Source organism: Amphibalanus amphitrite, unplaced genomic scaffold, assembly GCF_019059575.1.
Source record: "Amphibalanus amphitrite isolate SeventyFive unplaced genomic scaffold, NRLGWU_Aamphi_draft 000431F_arrow, whole genome shotgun sequence".
Taxonomy (NCBI): Eukaryota; Metazoa; Arthropoda; class Thecostraca; order Balanomorpha; family Balanidae; genus Amphibalanus; species Amphibalanus amphitrite.
Window position 1 is genome coordinate 371668 of NW_024881925.1, and position 8119 is coordinate 379786.

At 45.9% G+C, this 8119-nt stretch overlaps 1 long non-coding RNA gene across 1 annotated transcript; it reads right to left on the reverse strand.

Annotated features, from left to right (window-relative positions):
• Positions 1 to 5185: 5185 nt before the first annotated feature.
• LOC122391312 lies at positions 5186 to 7475 on the reverse strand. Its single transcript, XR_006258327.1, has 2 exons — positions 7422 to 7475; positions 5186 to 5626 (listed from the first exon to the last, which is right to left on the reverse strand). It is a non-coding gene; the product is annotated as an uncharacterized LOC122391312 (long non-coding RNA).
• Positions 7476 to 8119: the final 644 nt, after the last annotated feature.

Here is an 8119-nt window from a genome sequence, read left to right on the forward strand (position 1 = left end):
ATATTGAAAAGTCATGGTTGTCTCCATTCAGGTTGTCTCCATTCATGGTTGTCTTTATTGTCTCCAAATATACCACAGTTACATGCAGTTTGATACCTATGTACTTGCACTCCATACTTAACCATGACAGCGGAACATCGGGTACTAATTTCTTATTTCACTGAAATATTTTAACGACATACCTATAATTATTTTGTAATTATGCACCACGTTTAGTTGTAAGAGTGTATCGCACTACGCAACGTACTACGCATCGTACTACGATTTTGAGAGTGAAAAGAAATCAGGAAGAAGCGAAGAAGCGTCTCCAGAGACTGTAGATGGCATAGCCAGCTACTGTACGAACGCGGTTCCTTGTTTCTCTCCTAGGTTTCCTTTACGTTTATTTGTACGATATGCATTGATGCCAACTGACTGCAATATTCTTTTTCACGGCAGACGACGAGCTGCTAGCTCTACTTGCCTATGGTTGTGGAATGTGGAACAACCATTGGCACCTTGGCGGATCCGAGAAACGGGGTTCGTCAGGCAGGTGAGGAACTATCGGTGGACGGTGTGGTGGTCTGCCAACTGCCGGCCACCAGGTTGGAGACCGTGGCCCTAATGACGGCCGCCCACGCTGTCTTCTACACAAAGTTCACGGGGCCCTGCAGGGCCCTGTTCGAGATTCTTTACCGGAGTGTGGGATTCGATGTAAAGTAAACCTATCTGGCTTATCACAGAAGGTGTGGGAGGTTACCCAGGTAGTGTAGAACCAGCATCGGAGATGCCCACTTCGAATGACTGGCGACCTGTGGCTCACCTGTGGTTCAAGTGACTCGTGACTTGTGGCTCACCTGTGGTCCAAGTGACTCGCAACGTGTGGCTCACACTACTGGAGCCTCTGTATTATGACTAATTCAGCTGCGGCGGTCTCAGTACGCCAATGAGTCTCAGTACGTCTTTCATAGCCCAGATCACGCTCGTTTTATATGCCCTGTGGCGGTGGTTCTGTGCGCAGATGTTATTCGTTAGCCTCAGTGTTAACCATACACGCTCGTTTTATCTGCCATCCGTGGCGGTGGTTCTGTGCGCAGATGTTATTCGTTAGCTTCAGTGTTAACCATATAACACGCTCGTTTTATCTGCCATCCGTGGCGGTGGTTCTGTGCGAGATGTTATTCGTTAGCCTCAGTGTTAACCATACACGCTCGTTTTATCTGCCATCCGTGGCGGTGGTTCTGTGCGCAGATGTTATTCGTTAGCCTCAGTGTTAACCATAACGCCCTTGTGAGTTGTGACCTTGAACGTCCTTCCAGTGTTTCGCATTGCGGCCGGCAGAGACGAAGTTTTGCCTCCCAGTTGAGACGCCGCTTCTCAACTAGGAAGCAAAATTACGTCCCTGTCGGCCGCAATGCGCCATCACTGGGTGCGTCCAAATTAAGATGTACCTTGATGATGGTACCATTCGTTGTTGGTGTTTCAATACACTGTTTAAATGCATTCCTTATTTTACACTTGGTCATAATATTATCACATCACCCCGCATTATCAGGGTGGTACTTTTACACCGGGGCTTGATTTTACCGGGAGTTACTCCGGGGTAAAATTATCGAAAAAAGGAGTGCTTTTTGGCATGGCAATATTATTCCCCGAATGGCAGTAATTTTAGTATTAAGTTAATAAATATCATCTGATGTAATTTTATCCAAAGATAGCATACTTTTATCCTCCGTCATAAAATTACTCCCTAGCACGAATAATATAAGCGTTCGGATACTAAATAATTCTATACGCTAGTTTTATTCCCCAAAACTCCCCATTTTAGGCGGTTATGCCAGGACATAAAATTATTCGATTGCAGGAGTGCTTTTTGGCATTCTAAAATTAGAAAATGGGGAGTAAGTTTTTTCAGTGTGATACATACCTTTTCTAATATTCTTGGTAAAAGATATTCGTTTTTAGAATTAAATTCATTAGTCCTTACAAATATTATCAACTATCCAAGGCCCCAAACGAGAAAACATTCAAAATCAAAATACACATCAATACTTTGTGAGGTCCGCCAGAAATGTCGACACGATAGCAATGGAAGGACAAAACAGGCGTTAAATCACTGCAAAATTCTGTTGGGGAAAAAGTACTGCAAAATCGTAATGGCAATACACTTTTAAGTACTGCAAGGTTGCGAATTGCGATCATGACTTAAGTGCCAATTTATTAACGTAGAAAACAAACTACATTTTGTTGTTAGTACCTAGATATAGAATAAATACCAAGGGTTCTGAGAATTACCTGATTTCTTCCCGAACGTGTTCCATAATTGTAACCTTTATGCAGTAGATTAGCGTGCGTAAGGCATAGCATATATGACGCTCAAATGCGCCATTTTCACATCAACACGGAATCATTGGCCTTGGAGAAGGGCATTGGTATTGACTCGGTTTTTTGCCAGCTGCTGCCGTATGATGGCGCTAGTAGAGCGCTATATGAATACGCTCTGCTAGCGCCACCATGCGGCGCCAGTTGGCTAAAAATCTGATCAATACTACGGTTTCTGGAGAATGCCTTAGATTCATTTTTAGCTTTATGGATTTATGCAAGGGCATGTTAGTTTTATGAGTTGTCTTCTGACCGTGATAAAAATAATTTCAAAGCTGTTTGAGTTATGAAATGCATTTGAATATCAAACATGAACTCTGATTTCCGGTGGGCATAGTGACTTTGGTATGTCAATGTCCTTGAAAAGGCAGGTGAGAATGCCACTGGTCAGCCTTGCTTCGAAGTAATCCGTACAAACATTTGGTGAAATGTTTTCTAGATTGCTAGCACTTAGAACTTGTTTATTCTGTTGTAGGTGACAAGATAAGAAATTGAAGCAAGACTGACCAGTAGGGGAGAGTGGGGTAAGATGCCCAGGGTGGGAAAGACGCCCCACCCCCTTTAGCGGCGAAACAAAGAATCGAACCTGGAAATTAATGTTCTTAGCGTAAAGCGGAAGCCTGCCTTGTTAACTGCACAAAAATTTGCGAAGCTCAGTTGGGCAACGGCTGGCTGATGATTGCATGTTTTTTATTTGCTGCTTTCAAAAAATATTTTGGTGTCAAAACATTGTAAATATCAAAGAAGGTAGATAATTTTTGCGTCCCTTGCTATAGTCGTGATACATTAGCATGCGTGTACTGTATCCCAAACAGTTTGTTTCAGGGTGTAGTTTTATGGCTAACAAATTGTACTGATTTAATGTTACTTCGGTACCTTGGGGTAAGATGCCCCTGTCCTGATGGGGAAAGACGCCCCCCTAAATCCATAGGCTGTCCTTCAAGCAGCCCGTCAAATCATTTATTACATACTTGTGATGAGAGACAAAAGCCGATCTGGGACTATTAAGAGTCCAGTACGGTCGGGTGCTCCCCATGCAGGTCTCTCGGCCCACACAGCGACTTTTTGGGCGGCATCTGACTCTGAGAGCAGGGTTGTATACCAATCAAGTCGATTGAATTGATTGATTTGTTTCAACGCGTATTTTGAGTTGATTGGATTGAGTCGATTGACTTTACGAGATGACTGGTTGACTGACTCGTTTGACTTCAGCGACTGGTTGACTGATTTGATTCCCGAAAATTAGAGTGACTTGTATGATTGAGTCGATTGAATGGAAGGTTCAAATAAGTTTTAGTTGACGAAAAATAATGACACCAATTGATGACATCAAAGATCACAAAACTACACTGAAAACTGCTTGTCATCACAACTGCAATATGGGGTAGAGGGCCAAATAAAGAACAGGGCCTAAGCATGAACAGCCAACTTTGACTTTCAACTGCAATAACTGCTCCAATCCTGGTGATAGAACCTGGCGATGCACCTACCTACCTTTCTGCACTCAGCAGGAAACTTATTTTAAATCCAGATGATAAAGTGTAAGGCCCTATATACTAATAAAGTGTGATTAATTAATAATGGGACCGTATTAGAGCCGGCGATAATCACGGAACATTAGTGTCGGGGCAGACTGCGGCGGGGCAGACTGCGGCGACCCCTAGGAAGAACAACTAGGGAGAACAACATTCGACAGATGGCAGCACTAGACGAGATAATCAGGCAATACATTAATATTAATGGGAAAGAAATCATGCCAATGTTTGCCCTCACCAAGCATGTTACCACGACAATGGAAGAATGTAGTGTAGTACCCCTCCCCGGGCCCGCCGCGGGCTGGCAGCGGCGGCCGGAGCCGGTCCGACCTTTGGCCGGCCGGGTCAGGTAACCGGGACGGCCGCGCCGCGGCGCCGCGCCCGGGCCGGCCGGGAGACGGAGTCGGGTCAAGGCTATATCACCAGGTAGGCTACTCCGGTTTCCATAACTGGCAATAGGCCCGATCGGCCCGCCACCTACCGGCCGGAGCGCGGAACTACTGTGACGTCACAAAGACCCTAGCGGCCCCCTTGCGCCCGCCGTAAATACATTACGCCGGGCGGGCGGCAGGCTTTTTAACGTATTTTTGGAAAAAGTAATAGGTTTAGTGAAAAATGGTTCTTAGATATTTCGAAGAAAAATGTCTCGTCTTTTCGATGATGCATTTGGATTTGGGACAATCAGGCGGACATTATGATACTTTCGGTAAATGGACTCGCCGTCGCACTACTAGCGATGTGCGGTGCGTCTGTAGTTTAGCTGCAGTGCTCTTTGCCCCTTGTGGTGCTTCTTTTTCCTTGATGACGCTTTTATTAGGATTTTTTCAAATGTTTTGAATGGACGGGTGAAGGGTTGATAATTGACATGTCATGGGTAGCTTGTCGAGAGGGCACTTCCCATTTGAAAAGAAATCCGGACTCCTGAGAGCTTTGAAAGCCAAAATGCCCACACATTCAGACGAGGCTTGACAACTGGCTAAACCTAGCCTAATGACAGTTGGCTGCGGCTGCCAACACCAGCTGCAGTCAATCCTGTCAGTAATCTATATCGATTCGCTTCAGCTCGCGCTTATTGAAAATTCAGCGCCGTGTCCATAAGCTCGAAGCTCTTCACTGAAGAACAATAACTAGCCGGCCAACTGAGCTAGACGTCTAATACAAAGACCAAAAGAAGATCACTTCAATAGCCCAAAGGGACTTCTCGGTTTCTTCACAAGACCCAATAGGCCACCCAACACGTAACAAGAAACATATACAACAAATTGAACTGAAAACATTAAGACAAGGTCGAGCGTGACGGAAAAAATAATTTATTATGTAAAAACGCAGTAATCGAACGATGACAATGATGTACGCACTACTCATCTGTCCGGACTGGCGCCGGATTGCAGAAGGATATCTGGCGAGACGCAGTCGTAAATGCGCTTTTCATGCCAAGCTTGATTTAGACGCGGTGACTGGTTGTTGTCATGCCACCTTGCCGCTCTTTTGTGCTACAATGCGTGGACGGGAGTGGGACACTGGCGACTGTCGGGTCCTCTGCACTGCTCTGAGCGGACGGGACACCGACGTCTGTCAGTTCTTATGCGTTACACTGCGCGGACTGGACGTCGGCGTCCGTCGGGTTTACTGCGCTGCCCCGGTGGCACATCGTGACATCAGCATCTGCCGTCTGTCAGTTCTTGAAGCGCGGGCCGGACATCGGCGTCTGCCGGTTCTTCTGCGCTGCGCTGCGCGAACGGGACACCGGTATCTGTCAGGTCTTCTACGCTGCGCGGACTGGGTACTGGTTCTTTTGGATATGTAGGAAATGCAGGATCTGAAAGGGACACGAGCACATATATCACAAACAAGGCAGAAGGAATCAGTGGCGGATCCAAGGGGGTCATATGGGTCATGCCCCCCACCCCTTGGGGCCCTTGCGGTGCCCCACGGGGGCACCACAGGCCTGCCAGGGCCACCACCGGCCTATCAATTCTTAAGGGCACCACAGGCCTGACGGGGGCACCACAGGCCCTCCAGGGGCACCCAACGGCCTCGCAGGGGCCAGGGGCACCCCCGGCCTCACAGGGGCACCACCGGCTTCGCAGGGCCCAGGGGCACCTTGGGCTTATCAGAGGCACTTCAGGTTTGTCAGGGGCACCACAGTCCTGCCAGGGCCTAGGGGCACCAGCGGCCTAGCAGGGGCACCACAGGCCTAGCAAGGGCACCACGGGGCTGTCAGGGGCACCATAAGTCTGTCAGGGGCACCTCAGGCTTGTCAGGGCCCAGGGTCACCACAGTCCTTTCAGGGACACCAGAGGTCTGTCAGGGGCACCACAGGCCAGCCAGGGGCACCACCGGCCTCGCAGGGGCATCTTGGGCCCGTCAGGGGCACCACGTGCCTGTTAGGGACACTTCAGGCCTTTCAGGGGCACCACAGTTCTGTCAGGGCCCAGGGGGCAGGGGAAAAATAATAAAACAGGAAAAAAACTAAAAATAGGGCCCACCACAAAAATAGGCCCACAAAATTAAGTGGCCGAAATCCGTTAAGTTTTAATTTTGGGTATAGGTAGGGGCCCCACTTCGATTCATGACCCCCCCCCCCCTGGAGTTTTTCTGGATCCGCCCCTGGAGGGAATATGATGGCTTGTTTAGTGGATGGGGCAATATGTGAGTGAAAGGTTGAAATAATGCCTACACAAAGTGCGGCGACAGTTCCAAATGCAGAATAAACGTAAGCTGTGACTCAAATCTATAACAAAAGAAGCAGGAGAACAATCAGGTCTCCGCACTGACAGTGACATTTTTATGTTTCAAGACTTTCAGGTTTAAATCATTGTTGCATGGCTAAGAAAGACAAAACCAGAGTAAAATAGATATGGTGCATGCTGCGTACTCAATTTACCAAAGATTTTGTTAAGATTGTTTATTTTTTTTTCACTGTTCAAGCTTCCTATGGATTTCAATTAAAAATGAGCCAGTTATGAGCAAACATGTGCAGTGTAAATTGGTGCAAAGAAAGTTCACTGATCCTTATGCAAGGTAGCATTACTATTTTCACTTTTCAGTATGGTAACTTATAAAGCATAGGCAACAAAGTTATTAACAATTTCATTTTTGTACTACAACAAGCACTCATGCATGGAGTCCAGGACAGGCTCAGGAACCAGGGCTGCGGAGAAGTCGCTTAGCACACCAAGCTGATGCTCGGAAAGCATCAGTATCTTTGTTTTTATAGCATCAAAGAAAGTATAAAATTATCCAGCCAACTATTTAAATGGACTGGCATGAGTTATATTTGTTTTGTTGACATATTCATTAAAAAAGAACAAACAGTTAGCTGACAAATGCTTATGTGAACTCCGAATCAGAATAGTTTTATATCTAGTCTTGAACACCCATCCAGAATAACCAGCAAGCACATTTTCTTTGAGAATATGACAAAATAAACACCCTTTCTAATAGACACCGCAGTACAGATTGATATGGATGGAATTTTTCTGAAGATATAAACATAACAAATGTAGGTGTACTGATACTCACCTGTTTTGCCCAAATTGAAAGGTATGGCAGGACATTTACATGTCAATATTATAGGCCTGTACACATTCAGCTGCTGTGCTGTTGTCAGCCGAAAATCACTCACACTATTGGCTGAAAAATTGATGACGTTATGTTGCACATGCAACATGACGTCACCTCTCTGCTGCCGGCAGCATGGGCTGACGGGCTGTGCTGCTACGAGAAAGCAAGTGCAGAGATGCCGAGCCGTCAGCAAAAGCCATAAATGACGCATTTAGACACTGGTAGTGGCGCATGAAAGCAAATCACGTGCCAGATTTTTATTGAGCACTGCAGATAAATGAAATTTGGACACCATGTTGGCGCTATTCACAATATTTGGTTTCATAATTAATTGTCGATACAAGAAAAATACTTATTACTTTCGCACATTGTGAGTAAATATTTTGATAATATATCTAACTGCTTAAGTATTGTATTAATAAAGAACATGAAGATGAGACGAAATATTTGTTTACAACGCCATATTTGTAAACAGCCAGCCAGTGCTGACATTTCTCATCAGCCAAATGTATACAGTTCCGTCAGCCAGAAGCGGTGGGCGAGCCTATTTCAGCTGACAACAGCACAACAGCTGAATGTACAGGCCTTATGGTGATGATCAATTTGACGATGCCTGCCACAGAAGCCTAGTAAATTTTCAAAGAACTTCGTAATAA